Source organism: Varanus komodoensis, unplaced genomic scaffold, assembly GCF_004798865.1.
Source record: "Varanus komodoensis strain SLA01 unplaced genomic scaffold, ASM479886v1 scaffold1, whole genome shotgun sequence".
Lineage (NCBI taxonomy): Eukaryota > Metazoa > Chordata > Lepidosauria > Squamata > Varanidae > Varanus > Varanus komodoensis.
This window is the reverse complement of record NW_025335268.1, coordinates 78,339,484-78,360,612: the sequence shown is the minus strand read 5'-3', so window position 1 is coordinate 78,360,612 and position 21,129 is coordinate 78,339,484.

The window sequence follows — 21,129 nt, the reverse complement described above, 5'->3', positions numbered from 1 at the left end:
CAGCCCAATGGAAGGCTTGCCCCTCTGGACAATCATTCTCCCTCTGGTCTGCCCAGGGTCAAAATCCACCCCCTGTGCTACTCCTCATCATGGAGATCTATGCTGCAGAGTAGTAAATTTTCAGCAAGTCTATTCAGTAGGATATTCTTCATGCTCAGCAGACTGCTAGGCAATGCTGTGAGAGTCTGGTGGGATGGAGATGCTGGAGGCAGCAACTACACAATAAGCCAAGTGTAGGATTATTATCTTTTAAAGGCTGACACATCAATTTTAAAAGCTACAGATATATTTCAAGGCAGGGAAGGATTCCAGTTATGCCTGTTATATATGGGGAACTGCAGAGTTTCAGCATGGGTTCACTTAGAACACAGGAAGGGTTGTGTGCATAATTTGGTTCTTTGACCTTTGGTCATTGCTTTGGTAGCAGTCTCCAGAGACAGATTAAGCTATAGCATTTCTCTTCTGACAGCTTATTTTTCATGTAAATTGAGTTAGGTAAATAGATTAAATTTTATAGCACGTTGGCATCCAGACCATTGATTATGTCACAAATAGCCATCTATTTGTTGCCATGCAGTTCATACAAAACTTTCGATCAACAGTCGAGGTTCCAGTAGCATCCAAGCCACTAAAAAGAGAACACTCAGCCAGTTATACTAAAAAGGAGGAAGTGGCAGGAGGAGGAAACACATAAAATGAATGTCTTAAAGTTATTAGGAGAGATCAGGAAGTGGGGTTTGCAGAAATTACAAAAGTGGATTCCAGATAGGAGGAGCAAGTGACTTAAATCTGGTGCCTGCTAAAGAACATGTGCCTGCAAACTCTTCCTTCCCCAACCCTTTCCCATATGCATTTGAGAGCAGCAGGATCTCCATGAGGATTTGGAACTGAAGAAGGAAATTTTGCAAATAGTAGAAAAGGAAGGAAAAGCTCTATTTACTCACTGCTGATTGCACTTCCTGTTGTGACCTTGCTACAATATTTCATAACTTTCCAAAGAACTGCAAAAACCTGAGCTATAATGAGGAAGACAGTTTCATGGTTTCTAAATACACTCATTTAGATGGTCTCCTGCCAAATACTTCCCACAAAAGAGGCAACGGGGCAAGAAACTGAAGGCTGCTGGTGCCGATAAAATGTAGAGAGCTTCCACTTGAGGGCCAGTCAATAAGTACTTGACTCATCTGCTTCTCCTCTCCCCCAATTAATTTCATTTCTGAAACACTGGAGTGGCTACCCACAGACCCACTCAAATGCTTGTCTTTCAAGAGGTGGCTATTTTCAAGCAGGGAAGGGTGCCTTGCAACAGGCATGCTGGAGAGGAAGGTCTGGTTTCTGCTTGCCACTTGAAAGCTACTTGGCAATTTGAGAGGCTCCTTGGGTGTGCTTTCACAGAGCAGCAGGCAAGGAGAATGATGCCCTCTCCATTCAGGGTGCATGAACTCTGAGGAACTTTGCTGCATGGTAAAGGAGGCTGCTGCACAATAATCTTGGACAAGATGGTTCTTTTGTTCTTTGCGATGCTAACACTTGACCCTGTTGTTCCACTCCATCCTGTGTGAGATGATCTTCAGCCTAACATTTGTGAAAGCAGGGGATGATGTGGTAGGAACCTCTTTCCATCATTCCCATAAAGGAAACCACAGCAAACCAGGAATGGCTGTGGATCTCGTGCCCTCTGCCCTGTTGCTGTGATGGAAAAAGTGATGGGGTGGAAGGAAGCAATACTGTGGCAATACTGAGCTGAGATGGAAAGATATCCACACAAATGAGACAAATATGTCTTTTTATTTATTTCATTTTTTTCTCTACCATCTATATTTTTGTAGAAAATCTCTTACAACAATAAAAATATAAAACAATAGCTGTGAATACACCCTGTTGGTGATTGTAAAAGTCCTTAAGTGTGGATTTAGAGGCTTGGTTGGGGATCTTTTGGGGGGTTATTTACTCATTTGTCCACTCAATAGCTGAAGCAATTAATATGGCATGAATCAGTATAGCTACACAATGGTCAATGAAGGTCCTACAGATACAAGGACAAATGCAAACAAATGCAAATTGTGCATCCAGATTGTGAAATGGCTACAAGTTTAGTTGGAGGGGGGCACTCAAAGGTGAAGGAATGGAAAACTTCACCAAATGGGTAGCTTTTGGACTTAGATTGGCCCAAAAGTTTCCCCAAAAATGAGTGGAGAAGAAAGGAGTACAAATGTACTCCTGTCCAGTCAGACCGGTCCTTTCACTTGCTTGGTATCCTCTTTGGGTCATGCCTCTGCCATCCATTGTTCCAAGTACAATTAGAAAGAACCCAGGACTCCTGGGCTCAAGGACCAGAGCAGCCATCTTCAATGTGGTCTTCACTCACTCTGCTGGACTCCCATATGGACGATGGAAATTTTAGTCCAATAAATCTAGTGGGCACCAGATTGAAGGAGGCTGCCATGGAGTAAACGGAAGTGGCCCTCTGGGCCAGGGTTATGGCCTGGCCTGCCCCTGAAGTCTTCATTTTGTAATAAGGCTGGGTCAGCCTTTGACCGTTTCGGACGCTTGTGAAAGTAGCCGTGTTGCTGCAAGAAATGACTGCAATCCAACACAGCCAGGCAGATAATACATTCTGTTGCCAAATGGCAGGGTTCTGAATTGTGGCCTATGGGAGGAAAGAATGAGACTGCTACAGGATGCCACATTTACTGCAGGGAAAGGGACTCCTCCCTTGGGTGCGGTGCTAGGCCTGCTGCAGCTACAGCTATTTGGTGTATGCCTGACAAAGAGCTTCGAAGGGTGTGGGTCAGTGACAGCCCCACATTGACATTCAAAAGAAAAAAGGGGAAAAAAAGAATTTAAAACTGGATAGTGTTACGTTTTTGGAAAAAATCAAATGAACACACACTGTAAAATACACTGTCAAGAAGTTAATATGATTTTTTTTACAAAATCTCATTAACCTAAAAGATTGCATTGCAATAGTAATAAGCATCGTGCTTTAGGATGTTATTCAAGTCCAAGGTGAAAAATTAAACAGATAATGAATCTGTGCATGGAAGCCCATGTGCAGGCAACCAGCATTAAGAGGTTGTAATATCCAAAATTGCTACATTTGCAATTGAAAGCCCAGTTCTCTCATTTTATTTTTTTCCAGAGCATTTTAACAAGCTCAATTCAGTGCAGCTTTGACACTTACTACTGCTTTTTCACATTACTGGGGAATAATTTGACATCATTTAAACTGAAATAATTGGTGTCAGAAACATTTAGAATGTGAATCCAAATGGATTAAATGCCAAGGATACACCCACATTGCAAACGAGATGATGACTGGGTAATAAGACACATTTTGGAACTGCAGCTAAGAAGCTGCACTACAATAGGGATAATGCATATGAAGCCATCTTTTTCAGGTATCACAATACAAAAGAACCATCTTTGATGAAGTTGCTTATTATGTAAGTCTTTTATTAACAGATCTCTCTTTGGCTGTTTGCTAGCTGGGATCTCTGAAAAATATCCCATGTGGCACAAGGAGTAACACATTTCAAATCCTGCAGCCTTTCCCCTGTTCAGACTAGCACAAGGATAACTTAGCACAGAGGATGCAGAGGAAGAATGACATCAAGATGCCTAGGGGTTAAATTTACAAGCATCTGCACAGAACTTAGGAGTATGCATGAAAACACTAATCAGGTGCGCTGACAACACCCCATACAGGAGCCATGTGGAGGATGGGCAGAGCTGTAGAGGTTTGCACTATCCCATTAGAGCAGTGTGGCCGGGGAGAGAGATCTCCAAAGTATGGACTGAGCTGGTACAGTGTGCATTGCTGTGATGACTTGACACATTTTTCCATGTAAATTATCAGTCAGGCAGTTCAGTTTGAGGAAGCCGCCCATGTGGGTATTTATTTGTGTGTATGAATTGGGCCAGGGACATAAATAACTATGCTGAGGTTTTCCATAGCTACTGAAACTTCTATGATTGTCTCACTGCATTTCAGTCCTACTTTGCACTAAATTGTAGCTAACTCGTACAATCTGTTATTTCAGAAAGCAAACATCCGCTCAGTTCCCTTTTATTTTTAGTCACTAAAGAAGATCATCATGCTCTTTTGACCCTTGTGTGTGTGAAACATATCAGTGACGATGGGAACAATTCATAACTCTTGACTGAACACATTCGTGATCTTTCACATGTTGCTACAAAACAAGGAGAAAGAAATGACAGATTATTGATCTGACAACTGGGTTTTGTTTACTTCCATGACTCGTCACAGAGGACAAGTAACCTTCCCAGAAATATTCATGGGAAATTAGAATGACAGCAGCTAAAGGCTTTTACTTCACTTTAAGCTATCCCAGGATGAGTATGAAAATACCGAAATAGTTTCAAAATGAAAATGGGGAGCAGACTGCATTGGTGGATACCAAGAAGGTCTCTAGGGTGCATTGGCTCCCACGGACTCCATGTGGTTGACCTATGATCTGAAAAGCATTTAGGCTTCCCTTCAGTAAAACAATCAGAGCAGTCCATAAACAAAATAAGGAAACATCGCTATCATATTACAATTATAGCAGGATGCTCATCTACACCAGAAACTCCAAGTTCAACAAAGCAGCAAAAGCCCCCTATCAGATTAGATGCCCTATGTGGTAGAATGACTGGGTAAACAAGCAAGTGTTTGCCTGGAATTGGAATGTCAGCACAGTTGGCACCAGAGAGGCTTACGTAGAGAGGGCATTCCATGATGGTGTGTCATGACTAAGACGGCCCTCTTTTTCTAGTCCTTACCATGCAATTTAGACAGCAAATGCAGCGGATAGCCTCAGTGGACAAAACTTATTCTTGGGCAAGCTCATGTAGTAGAAGGATGTCCTCTGGGTACCAGGATCTCAAACCACAAAGGACATTATAGGGAAGCACCGATACTCTGAATTGTGTCCAGAAGTGGACAGTTGCTAGCATAGCTGTTTTAAGGACTGGCAAGATCATCAGCCCTAATCAGTAGTCTAGCTGCCACTGTTTGTACTAATGAAAACCTCAGAAAAGCCTTCCTGGAAGTTTTCTTCTTTCAGGAAAGGAAATTCACCCAAAATATCTTATGTGCTTGACCGATGCAGACTACCTACCCCAGGATCTTTGAGCTGATACAAGGCTCCCCCTATAAGCATGTTTGTTTGTCTCAATAGACTAACATGGTTGGAAGGGGTCTAATTTAATTGGTGCAGCCCAATATATGCTGCCCTGGAAGTAAGCCTCAGTGCACAGGATTGCACTATATAAATGCATCATTTCTCAAATATAATCATTCCCATCTAATGGGTATAGATCATCTTTCCCCCTTCCCCCAGCCGCCATTGTCTGCAGCAGACATCTCAAGGACAAGCAGTCCCTAATGCAATCAATCGAGTGGGGAGGTGAGATGGATAGGCTGGGTCTCTCTCCCTCTCTCAGACACAGTTTTACTTCAACCTCTGTTAGAAGTGCAGGTTACTGCTCTTTTGTCTGCTGAATGCAGCCACTATAATGGATGAGATTTCAACTGTGAAACCACTTACTCGCCTGCAGTTCCATTACTGTCACTCATTGCTGCCTGAGTCTCTAAGAGAATAAAATGTGTGATGAGATTGCAAGTGATATACACACTGTGCCTTACTGACAGTTTGATTCATGAACCCTCTGTATTTAGGAGATCAGAGCACTGGGAACACCAATTAGAAATAGGTGAGCAAAAATACAAACCTGTCACATTTTGAGTGATTTTACTATCTTGGCAAGAACTCCAAGTGCTGCATACAACAGACATGCTGCACAGTAGCAGCCCCACTGCATGCACATTTACTCGGAAGTAAGTCCCTTTGAGTCCCATGGGGCTTACTCCTACGTGTGCGTATACAGACCGGCAGTGACATCTTGGGCACGTTTGCCAGGAATAAGCTTGAGTGTGTTTAGGAGTGCAGCATTGGGCTTGCCTAGTTCAGAACTTCATCTCTGCTCTGAATGCACACATGCACCGTGCTAACTAAAGGGCAGAATGCACTTCCACAAGATAAAGTGATGGTTACCCATTTGGAGCTTTAATGGCTAAGGCTCTCCTGGCTACAAGTCCTGATAGCTTCATGCTACCTCACATGCAGTAGGAGAGTCCATTTGCCCATGTACATCAATTGCTGGGGAACCCAGGCAGCAGCAGGGGGTTAGACTCATGTCCTGTTTGAGGGTTTCCCACAGGCAGCTGGTTGGCCAATGTGTGAACAAAACAGTGGGTGAGAGCCAGCATGGCTTTTCTTATGTTTTCATACTATCCTTTTCAGAATCCACTCTATTGTGCATAAAAATCTAGGAAGAATCATGCCGGATCAGACCAAAGAATAGAAACATAGAAACAGAGTCAGAAGGGGGCTCCCAGGCCACCTAGTCTGACCCCCGGCTCTACCCAGTTCCGCTCATGACATGCCCACCATGATGCTCTAGTCCAGCATTCTGTTCTCTTAATGGCCAGCCAGATGCCTACAGGAAGACCACAAGAGGACATGGAAGTGTTCTTCACCACTGGTGTACATAAACATACCATTTTGGATTCTGAAGGTAACATGCAACCATCATCATAGCCATTGCTATACTCCACGGATCTGTCTAATCTCCATCCAAATTTGCGGCCATTACTATATGTCAGGGTGGCCAATTCCATAGCTTAATTATATGCGGTGTGAAAAAGTATATCCTTTTATCCGGAATCTCCCACAATTCAGCTTCACTGGATGACAACAGATTTTAGTTTTATGAGCTTTCTGTTGCACAATTGGATTGGATCCTTGCACAAAGCATCTTTCCATACGTTCAGCTATATAACCCTTAGGTGGCAATGTAAAGTAGCGAAATAACACAATTGCACTAGCAGTCCCTGCTGCTTTGTTTTGGACTTTGAAAAAATGCTAGATTTTCCTGCTCCAAAGGAATCATCAAAAGAGCTCTTGAAAATACAGAAGAGAAACTGGAGGGCCAAACCATCTGCAAATAACCGTGAATGAAGAACGATGAGTGCACTGTAAAGCCTTGGACAGGAAAACTCTAAGAAAGGGAGAGAAAACTTCCCTTATTTCTTTTTTCTCATCTTGCATGATGTAGACCCCTCTGTCATGTTACCCCTTACGTGCTTTTTTTTCAATCTACCTGCCTCCACACAGGGACACAGCCAGTATTGTAAGCTTTCCAATAGGAGAGTTGCTCCAGCCCCTTAATTATATGGGTCAGTCTCTTCTACATACCCCACTCTGAAGTGACTCTAAAAGGTCACCGACATGAGTGCATGGCTAAGCGACCTCACAGGATTGCTTTGATGGGTGAACCATGTGGCTGCGAAGCGCCCACATCACTCTGAGCTCCTTTTAGGTAGGGAGGGATAAAAATGTTGCCAATTAAGCAAGGAGATCTCATTAGTGGTTTCAGTGCTGGAAGCATTTGAAAGATTGTGGAATGAAGGGCACCCAGGCAGTTTGCACTGCTTGCAGTTCATGAAATGTACTTTCTGCTCAACATAGTTCAGTTATCTAAAAACAATTCTGCCAAGATTTTTTTATTTTGAAACTACAGTGTGAAATGTACTCTGTGTTCTTACTATGCGGTGTTCGATGTTCATGTGCTTTGCAAAGAGAGAGGAAATATTCAGTGGTTTCCTTCCTGCCCAGAACATGTCATACATGGATTAAAGTAAAGGAAAGCAGTTGTTCATGCATATCTGCAACTACTGAGTGTGTGTGTGTTGGGTGCGGTGGGGGATGAAATCTGTTCCCTTTTCCAGTGGCTTTTCAGAGCTCTGTTCTGTAGTAAGTAATCTTAATTGATTGTTATGAGCAGCAAATTTCCATGGCTGGGCCATGGTCTGCATTTCAATAAGTAGCAGGTTTTGCCTCCCTTTTTCAGATCTCATATTCTTGAGTGCACCACCTGGATGCCTTCCAAGTCAGAGCCTGAGATTCCAAAAGAAATTTCATTTCCGGATCTCCTTTTGCTGGCATGCTGGGGGAAACAGTTGGAGGAGGATGGAGAATTGCTTGAAAGTGACAGTAGGACAGCCTCTGAACATTTAAGTGGCAGAGCTCAGAGAAATCTGTGGTACAGTTCAACCAATGCCAAATTATGAGGGAGAAGAAATGGAAGTTTTGCAGAAGCCCTTTTCTGCATCATGTTTTGTATGAAAAGAAAGGAGTATCTCTTCCAAGAGGTAAGTCCTAACTCCCATATGATTTGTCAAAACATAAACATTACAATAAGCAAACATTTGTGATGAATTAATTAAGAGGCAGAAAAGCTTTCTCCATCCCCACTTAAGCCCTTGATCATAGCTAGGTTTGCCGGCTTTCATGCTGGCTTAGTTTGCTCTTATGCTTTTAACATCAGCTGCCCAACATCTGGACATTTAAAAAATGCAAACTTGGAATGTGGGAGGCTGTCTTACACGGAGCTCAGCCATTGGCCCATCTAACTCTGTACTATGTACACTAGCCTACCCCTTCCTCCAGATGTTGTGGGCTTCAATTTCTACCAACCAGACCCATCCAGCATGGCCAATAGTCAGAAATCTTGGGAGGAGCAGACCAAATTTATCTACAGGGCAGCAACTGGTGAAGGCTCCTTCTGCTCTAACATGTAGTAGGTCTCTAGAGTCTTTCTAGAGATTCTTGGTATGTGAAGTTTATGCTTTAGTTCTACCATGGAGCTAGGGTCCTTGCCCCCTACCATCAGAAAAGCTTCTTCATTTGCTTTCCGTCACAACATTCTTCTTTGCAATCAAAGCTCTTTGTCACAAAGCAACCTGCTTCCTCTTCAAGCACTTTTTTCCAATTTATCCAAAGGCTGAGCAGGAAGACCTTGAAGGCCAAGGTATAACATTCTGCACTCTGCTGATTCTTTCCCCCTTTTTTCTTTTGTTGTTTGTATCCTCTGTAGAACATCCTGAAATGAGGGATCAATGTAAGTTGGAAGCATATGCACCCAGTGTAAACTTTGCTTGGCCCTCCTATTAAATTCTTCTAAAGCTTTGGCTTACTTTCTGTGTTTCTGAATTCTATGAAAGGCACAACAACAGATTGATAAAAAGGCAGCAGCCTGGCTCATATCATAATAGGATTCTATGCATAAGAAAAAGGCATAATTCTTCAGCAAGCAGATCATATTATCCAAAGTGTAAGTCTTCTTGGCAGTATTATTTTAAGTCACACTCCTGCTTTATGGTTAATTGGCATATAAATATTAGATTGGTTTTAATGGTTGTATAGTTTAATACAGTGTGTGGATATGCCTTTTATGTAATTGTATGTTCTGTTAAGATGTGACATTGCTGTGCTTTTATAGTTTTATGATTAAGAGTCAAATATTGTTTTATTATATGGTCTTTTATACGATTTTATTGATTGTATATGTTCGTCTGTAACCCACCCAGGGAGCCTTGTGGCTAATGGGATGGGGCAAAAAAATCTAATAAATAAATAAATAAATGAATAAATAAGAAAGTTGGTTTTTATGCACTTGGTCCTATATGCATCATTAAAGCTGAAAGAGAGAAGTGCTGAATATGGTAATATAAGCTAGTACTGATTCGATTCGTTGAGCAGCTATGAAACTGGCAACTTTTTCTTTTTCTGGGAACTTCCTGTTTCTTTGCATCCCTGCAACAGAAGTAGCATGCCGAATCCTGTGCAGAATGAGTCAGAGTGGTTTTCAAAGCTGTCCGATTAAAGAAAAGACTGCAGCACAGCCGAACCAGTTGCTTGCATGTATTTTCAGGACACGCACGCAGAGAACCCTAATCAAATGTTGCTGTGTGTACATTAAGAGCAGTGCACTGTACCTGTATCTCTTATCACCAGGACTCCAAGGAAAGAGCAGTTTGGGGCAAATCCCCTTGAAATGAAGGCTATCATGACGGAACAAAATGAATCTTTATTTGGTAGCGAAATGGGGGTCATGGACAACACAGGTGGGAAAAGTTGTAAGCAAAGATCCTTTTATTCAGCTGTTTGATATTGATTTCTGGTAGCTCTTTAACACAGTTGCAAGCAACAGCCGGAAACGTACAAATGTGTTTGCGAGAAGTGAATACTGAATGTTTCTCTCCACAATGACGGAGAGCTGGTTCTGTGGTTGTGTTGCCAGAACATCTCTTTAAATTTTCAGTGTCTCTCCAGACTATTTAATTTAATAAACGGTGGGGGGTGGGCAGGACCTTATAGCAGCTCTTCAGATGTTGCCAGGGGTGCAAGTGGACACAGGGCTTCTCCTGAAAGGATCCTTTCCTGCAACTCACACTGCATGTGCCCCCCATCTCCCCCAGCCCTTTGGACCACTCAAAGACAATGTTAGAGGATTCATAAAAATAGGTTACCATCTAGAAGGAAGGAAAGACCAGTAAAGGCACAGCAAATGCACATGCCATTTAATGCCCAGTTCCTCTTTTTCCCAATGAATATTCAAAGGCCCTCTGTGTTAATCCCATTCTTGAGCACTGTAGTTCACATCCTGCTGAATGTTTATATATTAGTTGTTTCTCTTTTTTAAAAAAGCTAGCATTCTCAATTTTTCTCTCCTACCTTTTTCATAGCAAAATTCAAATCAAAACCAAGGTTGGAACTCTTAATATGTCAATAGGACGAAGTAGTGAAGTAGCCAAGTTTACTGACGATGCTAAACTCTTAAGCGTGGTTAAAATCAAAAGGGATTGTGAGGAACTCCAAAGCAATCTCTCCTAGCTGCGGGAATGGGTATCAGAATGGCAAATTCCGTTCAATATAAGCACGTGCAGGGTAATGCATGCTGGGGCAAAAAATGTGAATTGCAAGTATACACCGATTGGATCTGAACAAGTGGTGACTCAGCAGGAAAGGGATCTTGGGATCTTGGTGCCCAGCACAACGACAATGTCAGCCCAGTGCTCAGCTGCTGTGCAGAAGGCAAACTCCATGCCAGGCATAATAAGGAATGGGATAAACAACAGACCTGCCAGAATCTTACTTCCCTTACACAAATCCGTGGTGTGACCACACGTGGAATAGTGTGTTCAGTTCTGATCACGCTACCTGAAAAAGGACATTCTTCAGTTGGAAAAAGGACAGAGAAAGGCTGGAGAAGTTTCCCTGTGAGGAGTGGCTCTGTCAATTGAGACTGTTCAGCTTAGGGAAAAGGTGAGTAAGGAGAGACATGGCAGAGGTGTTCAAAATAATGCATGGCATTTTTCTCCCTCCCCCATAATATTCAAAGTTAGGGTCGTCCCATGAAGCTGCTTGGTGGGAGGTTTAGGACAGACAAAAGGAAGTGCTTCGTCACACAGCATAGAGTTGGAATGGAATTCACTGCCGTGGGAAATGCTGATGGCCACCAATCTGGATGGCTTTAAAAAGGGATTGGACAGATATCATTGCCGACTAGCCTTGCTTTGATTAAAGAAATGAAGGCATGCCCACATACACTGGCTGCTGGGGGAGCCTGGACAGGAGATCTTGCACCCATCCAGCTTGAGGCATCCTGTGGGCAGCTGGTTGGCCACCATGTGTACTGAGTGCTGGCCAGGATGGGACTTTGGCCTGTTCCAGTATGGTCTTTCTTACGTTTTTGTGTTCTTAATGTAAGACTAGATGTAGCCCCAGAAAAGACTTGGGAGGTGATATTATTGGGACTGTAATGTAATACATAGCTAATACCAGTTTAGCATTTCAGCCTTATTTCTGACATTACAAATACTTCCTTATCTTTGACTGTTATCTCTTCTCATTTCCCTAAACAGAGAAGTGAGTAGAAGGAAAGTATCAGAAGTTTTTAGATCCATTCACATATCCGTGTTGTTTATCCTTTTCCTACACACTGAAAAAGAATGCAAAGATGTATTAAAGGCTAAAGAATATTGGCTTAAGGTCATCATTTCACATATTATGCAGAAATAATCTCTGACACATCTTTGCATGTTTTTACTTTGTTCTCCGAAAATATAATGTCTGAAATGGACCTTATCAGTAAGTGAAATCAACAGTAAAACTCTTCCAGTTTACACCAATACAACATGGTTGGTTGGACAAACTTGAAAATAGCAGATAACTTCAAAGAAGATATTATAACAAATCCAGAGATTTTAAGGCTCAAGTTTTAGCTGCTGATTTATTCCTATGCAATTGTTTTAACAGCTGAACCAATATGCTAAAAAAAGATGAAAGTGACCTCATCTTTTCTTTCTTATGCAAGCCATTTATTATAGCCTTATGCACACATTGGGAAAGCGGTGTCTCCTTATCCTCACCCATCCAGTTCCTTCACACAAATTGTTCTGTAACAAACTTTTACTTATGGAAATAATGTGAATCAAGGGAATTCTGTAGAGTTTTGTTCTTGCTCATGACAATATTGGCAGCAGTTGGTGAATTCAAATGCTTATGGACCAAATAGTCATATTAGGTACTTATCCACACGGAGCACTGGGCCATCTCCAGCATGTGCTCACATGCTGGCAAGAATTTTAGTTCTTAGTGCTTGCTTCCCTAGATGGTGAACATGAAGGAAAGTGCACCTCCTTTCATGGCTTCCTAATGAATTGCACGTGCACAGTCTTGATTTTCACCTGGGGAAAAAAATAATCTGCATCAAGCAAATAAATGATCTGGTTCTTCCTCACAATGAAGGATTTTGCAGCAGGTGCATCCTCACAGGGTATCTTTTTTCTCAAAGCTGGAAGCAAAGCAAGTACACAGGGAAAACTTCTCCCTTGCCTCCCACACGCTTGTGATGCTCCTGGTTCCATTTTGTAATGTAGAACAGGAACACAGTACCAGGAGCCCTAAGCATTGTCCTGCAACTCTACAAAAAACCTCTCACAGCACACTCCTGGTTTCAGTTAAAAAACTAAACCTGCATGTGAGTGAGCCCATCTCGCTCACAAGCCACCTTGATTAATTTTGTTCTGAGGATGCAGGGCTGGATGCTGCCATTAGGCAGAATTACGTGCGTGCCTAAAGCAGGCTGCAGATGTCGACACGTGGCCTGAACTTCACCCCAGAAGCTGGCATGCTGCTGGCAGGCACAATCAGGGCTTTTTTTGTCATAGAACGCACTGGAATGGCGTTCCGGCACCTTTTTTTCCAATGGATTTTACTAAGTGATTTTGAATCACCTGTTGGTGTAGCAGGTCAGCAGCAAACATCATTAACATAGTGCCTGCGGGCTGCTTTTGTGTCCTTTTGTGTCCATGCTGATAGTGAGATAGTGAGGGCGCTGCTCAGCTGCTCCACTGCTCCGCTGCTCCACTTGGGATTGGGGTGTGTGGTCACGCGCTGCTTACTGCCAGCGGCAACCATTATGTTTATGTGTGTGATGTGAGTTCCGGCACCTTTTTTTTTTTTTTTTTTTACAAAAAAAGCACTGGGCACAGTAAACAATGGTGTGCCATATCACCAGTTTTGGAATATGATTCAACTGCCTATCTAGTTGGCTTTTCTAGATGGAATTGGGTGCATCAGTGGGTAGATGATCCTGCCCTAACCGTAACCCTTTAGCACAGGTAAAAAATTTCTTGGGTGGCCCCGTGAGAGAAGCACACCGGGTCTCATGTGACCAAAATTCCTGTGGCATTTAGTAGGCTGATTTACTGCAAGACAAGGCATCATTATCCCACTTTATACTCAAACGTGGAATTATAATGACCAGCCAGGAAGAGTGGTGGCTCAGTTTGGATTTGAGTTCAAGGTCTCCCAAGTCCAAGTCCAAAAGTCCATCCATTGCAAAGTTGGACAGGACAGTCTTCTGGACAACTAGGGCAAATGTCACTGTGAAGAAACAGAATAACTTCTAGGAGATGTGAACGTAACTGCTCTAACAGGTTCCGGCTAGTCTCAGAGTACAAGTGCTGATACTCATGAGTACTGTGTCAAAAGCAGTGTTGGACTCTTCATGAATTGACCCCTATAGGATATGTTAGGCAAAGAGGGAGAAGGCCACTAGGGTAGAGTGGATCATACAATTTCAGCAATTCCAGACATAGGCATCTGCATACAGTTACTACATAAGTCCACTTCAGGCAATACAAATTGTAACCACAGAAGGTTCATGAAGCCATGCATGTTACACCTTGTCCTCTTCCATGATCCCCATGTTGATAGGGAAGTTCTGAGGAGAAACTAACTACATGATTAAAATGCACCACATAATTGCTAATACTATATAATCATCCTGATACTTCTTCAGGTCGTCTACAGATCTTCCACTTCAGCACACAGAAATCAGGGTGGAGGGAAAGGGTCCAGCATACATGTCCTCATCATGATTATGAATTTGTTAAGCTAGAACAGGACTGTCTCTCCATGTTGCTAGGCAGAACTTTCCACATGGGTGGGATAGCATGTTCTGTATTATTTCATTAGGCATAGAAGAAAACCTACATGTGGCTTAGAATTTGTCCACAATATCTCCTAGCTCTAAGCAATTATGGATACATGGTAAATATTGTATGACCACGTAGCCGGATGTGGTGAAAGGAACACTCTCATCTGTAACTACCCTTAATTATGTCTTAACACACTGTATCTATTTATCAATCAAGTCTTCTTTACACATTAGTTTGTTTGCTTTTTGTATTGAGGGCTATTGTGACATTTAAAATCATTCAGATGAAATCTTTGTTTTATTTCAGAGGATATACTTTGCCAAGGCAAAAGTTTTAACTGGCAGAAACAAACATTCCATATTACTGCATTATTTGGAAAATTCTTTCTCATTTTTCATGGAAAATGACCACAGATTGAAAGTGACCACAAAGCACTGTGGAATATAAGTAGAGGAAACTACATTGGGTGTGTGTCTTTCATTATGAGTTCATATAAATTATTTTAAAGATGATCCATGCATGAAAGATGAGTCTGACCATATTTATTCAGGAATTAGCCCTAATTATTTCATCGGACTTACTCCCAAGTAAGTGTGCTTATGATCACAGTCTTATACTTTATGTCATACTCAGAAGTAAATTAAACAAAACATAAAAACATAGATAAAACAGAGCTCATGCACATAATGAATACACTATGTCTCTTAACACCAGAGTCTACCGTCATTGTAAATTCAGCATTAAGTAATTTTCTGCCATAATATTCTTCCTTTATATGGGAAAGGTAAATGCTCTTTCCTCCTGGTTTAGGTCACAATACTGGGGATGTTTAGACAAAAAATGCTTAGACAGACATGAGGCAAGCTGGAGGTTTTAGCCTGGCTGAGGTAGGTTGCACTTGTAGGACTTTTTCTGCCTTTTTTCATGCATGGGCGTGTACCTTTTTTTTTTTTTTTTAAACCAAATCCATTCGGGAAAGATTGCTGATATTGCATTCTCCTGCAAAACTATGAATCACAGTCTTTTCGTCCTCCTCTTCCTCCTTCTCCTCCTCCTCTTCTAGAAAAGAGCCTCTATTTTTGAACAGAATGAAAACAAAAAGTATTCATTTCATAATAATCCCTTTTAAAATGCTCTTTTTTAGACTTTTGGACAAAGTTGATGCTAAATGCATCAAAAAGTGCTATCATTTCATCAAATATGTTTTCTCAGCATTTGTATTTTTTATATTTTAATTGTTTTGTTAGCTGTCTTGTATACATGTGATAGAAGGATGAGATGAAAATATGCACTAATAGAATATAAACACTGCTTTCTCCAGGTGAGCCAGGAAGTACTGGGAGTTTGTCAGGTTTTGTTTTATTTTTATCTTTTCCTATTTATCCTTTACTTGGTTTTTTTGGTTCTTCTACTACTCTTCGTTCAATCCCAATATGCAACTTCAAAGAATTCTAGGGAGATAATTATGGGATGAGAACGATAACAACGGATCAAATGAAAGACACTTGCCACTGGAATGATTTCCAGTAGAATCAACCAAAGATTTTAGAACCAAGCCTAAAATCTGATAAGAAACCAGTTATTTCTGCCATGTAATCATCACTCATTTAGTGCAGGGAATTCCAACCACTAATGCCACTCCTCCAAAGTGCTTTCTTTGGAAAGGATACTGCATTTTCCTAACTTTTTTGATAGCTCATCTTGGGGAAAATATAACCTACCAATCCACCACAGCTCCAGCCTAGTGCATCAATTGAAAATCTTAGCATCATGAGGAACAGGGTAGTGTCGATGTCATAGATGATGCAGGGTTAAAGCCTTTTCCATCACTTCAGAGAAGATGCACAACACCTCCCTACACATTATGTGAGTTCAATAAAGACATTGTTTACTCACTATATGAGACAGTAGCAACCATGTAGCCATCTAAAAGCAAATAATATGATTAAAACTCTTCAATAGCCCTGCAGTAAAACTTCATAACTGAATGTTTCTCTCACATGCACAAATTAAAGAACTTTATAGGAAAGATCTGTGCTTTCCCTTCCCATTGCTGAAACACATATCACACTATGGGTGTGATACACACAGGGGGCTTCCGCACTGCACTAACAGCTAGAAGGCATCCTGCTGTTACTTCGTCTCTGTTTTCCTGAACAGATTTCTTCAGTAATAAAAATAGATGGAAGAAGTATTAGTGAGAAAACTTAGGAAGACTACAAATGGAAGCCAATGATGTCTGGACCTCCAGCCTGGATTTATAGAGATACACCAGTACAAACATAAACTGAAGAGGCATAAAGTTGCCAGGTCCCCTGATATGGACCAATTGGTGTGCATTCTAGTTGTCTCTGAACTATTCATAACATGAAGATGGGCCTGCCCTGCACACACTTCATAAACCTGCATGTGGCATCACATGGTCTTTTGGTTAGAAGGTGCTTTAAGGCCAGAACAGAACTCCTGTCTATTAGATGGACTCATTTCAGCTGGGTACCTGCAAGGACTCACCCATCTTGACTACCCAGAAAGCGTAAGAGCTACCATTCAGCTAAGATGCTCATTTCACATTTGCAGAAAGACTTTGAATATAAAAGAAGGAGGCAGAGGACTACCTTCCCTCTTCAACTTTGTTTAATTGCCTGAATTTTCATCCATATCTTGCTGTTGGCTTTGGACTCTGAAACTTAATTATGGGGTCCTGTTCCTTTTAAAAACCTTTATTTAGGTACTCATAGATAGGTTCAAATAGGCCTGTGTGTGTGTGTGTTTGTGCGCACACGCGTGGGCGTGCATGTGCGTGCTTAAATTACTTTGCTGAGTTGGTGTTCTGCCGGAGTAACTGCTTCTCTGTCCAGGCTGCTGGGATTGGGCAAACCCCCTGCCCTCTTGGAATTCATAGTTCATAAATGGATAGATCTTAACTGAAACTGATATAGCCAAATCTATGCAGTTACATTTGTTGTTGTTTCTTTCTTTCTTTTCTCCTAATGTATTTATTTTGCACACACCAGCTCACACACGCATATCCCACCTCTTTCCTTCTTGCAAGAAGCACCAGGTGGCTTACATGGTATTTTTCCTCTTTATTTTTTCCACATAACAACCCTGTGAGATAGGTTATGCTGACAGTCAGTGACTGCCCCAGTCATCCATTCAGGTTTATGGCTGACTGAAGTTCTCCCAAGCCTCCTTTTGTTCTTTAAAATTAATTTTAAAATAAAAATTAATTCAAACATGACTGAATAGTTTCTATAAAAAGAGGGAGGGAAGATAAATTTCAAAATGTCCAGCACAATATTTTGGGACTATGCAGGGACCGCTGAGTGGAAGACGTGTTCTTCCTCCTCTTACCGCCCAGCCTCTGCCCCATCCCTATAAGAATCATGTTCTTTGTTTATTCCTTTCCTTTCTTTTCAGGTTTCCCATTTCCTTGTTGCTTTGTCCTCATTCTTTTGCTTTCCTCCTCTTCTTCCTTCTTTTTAAATGAAGTCTATTCATACCATAATAGACAAGTTAGTACATGAGAAAATGGTTTAATTTGTATGTAGGAGAGGAAGCCATGGGAGCGAGAAACTTAGGGTGCAACCCTATGCATTCTAAGACAGAAAAAAGATCTCTATTTAGACAGAAAAAGAGTTTTAAAGCCATAGCATTCCTTAGCCCCCATGAGGAAATGCTGGGAATCATAACATTTTTTTCTGTCTAGAAGCTCATAGAATTGGACCCTTAATCTTACATGTCTTGTATAATTGACTGTATAATTGGGAAGTAGGGATGGGGTTTCTTTTCTTTTTAACAGTAGCAAAGAAAACTTTGCAGCAAGGTGATTCCAGAAAGCAAGTTTGCCACCTAGGGGACAAGCACCACCCAAAAAGGGCACAAAAGGAACAGTGATTTGCAAAACACTGTATAAGTTAATACATAAGCCTAGACTTTATTTATTTATTTATTTTCCGATTTATATCCTGCCCTTTTCCTCAAAGGGCTCAAGGCAGCTTACATCATTTTCCTCCTCCATCTTATCCCCACAACAACAACCCTGTGAGGTAGGCTGGGCTGAGAGTCTGTGACTGGCCCAAAGTCCCCCAGTTGGCTCCATGGCCAAGCGGGGACTACAACCCAGATTGTCTGAGTCCCAGTCCCATGCTCTTAACCACTACACACTGGCTCTCTGCAATTATTTCTGCAATTAGATGTAATTGCAGAAATAATTATTGCAGTTTAACTAGAAATGCAGGACAGTTTATCTGCCTGTCCAGTACATTGGCTGACCAGGTGCTAATTGTTGATAAGTAACAGTTCTCATGGCTCTTTATGGCAGATTCAGACAGGATGTCCCTTCAAACAAAGGGCTGTTCTCTGTAAAAGAAGATACATGGCCATCCTAAGTCCTAATAATATTTAGTCTCCAGAAAATAAACAAATAGAATCCAGTAAATTCCACTGTTACTTATATAAGAGAAGGGGAGGCATTCCCACCCAGTAAGTGATACTGGGATATACTGGTGTAGGAAAAGTGTTTGCAGAGTGCTGCCAATCAAACCTGGGATATTTCAATCCTCTGGAAAGGCCTTTAAAATCTGCTTCCTCTTATTAAATGAAGTTCTGATTCCTGTTTTCTGACTCAGAGTGAAACAAAGAGGTCAGCCATAAAGGCAGCTGGTCAGCAATTACTAAGGACTCAGTGAAAACACCCTTGGCAAAACAACAACCAAAAAACTCTTGTCATACTGAAATTGTCACTTAGCTTGTGAGGTTTACTTAGGGTTGTATCCATGTGGCTTGCTGCTGCTGCTGCTGCTGCTGCTGCATAGGCTTACAGCTGAGGAGGTAGGGAGGGAGAAACATGAATATCCCATCCACTTATTTTTTCTCCCCCCCCCCCATCTGTGCCCTCACCCCCAAAGAAATAGGATATGGTTGCTAGAAATCTGTTCCTAGATTTCTGCTGCTCATATTTGTTTATTTTCTGAAGGTCTGGACATCCATTAGATCAAATAACTATGCCTCTCCGCTCCTCATTCTAGCTTTGGGTCTATGACTAATTATTCATGTTTTCTGGTATAGATTATTTATGCTCACAAGGAAAACGCTTCTGTTTTAGCCAGGCGCTGTCTCAGACACCCTTGTGCCATTTCCTGCAGAGCTGGTTCATGAACTGTCTCTAGCATCTCCAGGGATTATTGCCAAGTTATAGTGGGTTTTTCCTGCATTTGCAGTGATGGACTGATGGGTGTGACGCTTACATTAACACATGCTTTGGTAAATTTGCAGAACGAGGTGAGAAATGTACTTACCCTGCAGTTTTCCTCTCACAAGTGTGCCATTTCCTGTCTTGAAGGATGGGAGACTGCAAAATTCCTTGGTGTATTGCTGCTCTAAATTCTATTTCCTTTCTGATGTCAGGAAAGAGCCACATAAAACTATATCCATAAAACTGACACATGGCTGTGACCCATTATCTGAGGATGTGACTGTGTGCATTAGTATGTGCAATTCAGCAACAGCGGCTACGCATTAAATCTAATCTATTTCCCTGGAAGTATTTAGATCGCTGCTCAGTCATCAATACATAGCCCAACCACCTTTGTCAGATACTTTCATAAGAACTTATTAATAGTGCAGTCTACATAAAAGACAGTGGCAAGGGGAAATAAACTTGCTGGCGGTGATTGGAGCTACTTCAGCAGCCTCTTCATCAAGAGATGATTGGTGCATGCACATGGTATCCTCGGAGGGGGAAGTAGACCCAGTGCAAGGGAGACATATGTGCTACTTTTCAGAGCACTGCTCTGTTTTTGAAAGGCAGTCCAGTCCAAGACCAGTTTTATAAGAATGTACAGCAGGGACCTGAGAGTTTCCCACCAATAGTTAGCACCTGGGTAGCAAATCAAACAGGCAGGCAAGCTGGTCACCTGAACAGAATCTTTCCACTGCAATGAGATGTATTATATTTGCATTTAAATTGTAGTGATTATTTCTGAATTTCCATCAATACTACAGATAAATTAGCATGTGCAACAGTTATGCAAATCTGTGCTCTCTTTTGTCCTCCTTTTGATAGGAGGTGAGGCATAACTGGTCACCCTACCACATTTTCTTGACATTGCAGGGGCATAGAAGAAAGCATAACCATTACTGATCAGTAAGTCGTAATTAGAGGGAAAAAATTGGTGTATGTTTCATTGCTGGTGGGGGCAGCTTTAGAGAAGAAAGGATCCCTTTGTCTCCCATTTGCTACAGACTTGCATTGTACATGTTGATTATCTATTTTTGAAGTTCAGACCATCAACAGTCCTATTCTGGGGCATTATGAGGATTTTCTCAGGAAGAAATTCTTCACTTACAGCAGCAGCAAACAAAGCTTAGTGAAAGGGGAGTAATATGTGTCAATGTATGAGTGTGTGCACTGCATTTATTGAATGCCTCTTAACATTAATTCTCTAAGCACTGTGCAGCAGTTTAAAACATTCTTATAAAACAATACAGATCACAATAAATAATTGAAATGCAACAGAACATTAAACACAGTAAGGGCATACTAACACAGCAAAACAAAATAGAATATAAAATGCAAAGCTAAAAGAAACCATCATGAGCAAAAACCACCCCCAGGGAATAAAGTACTAAATCTAAACTACTTTAAATGATTTGAATGCCTGAGAATGTTTTGATTTGGCACTGAAAAGACAACAATGTGAACGCCAGGCAAGCTTGTCTAGGAGGAGTATTCCAAACTGGGGGGAAACATCATACCATAAAGTCCTCTT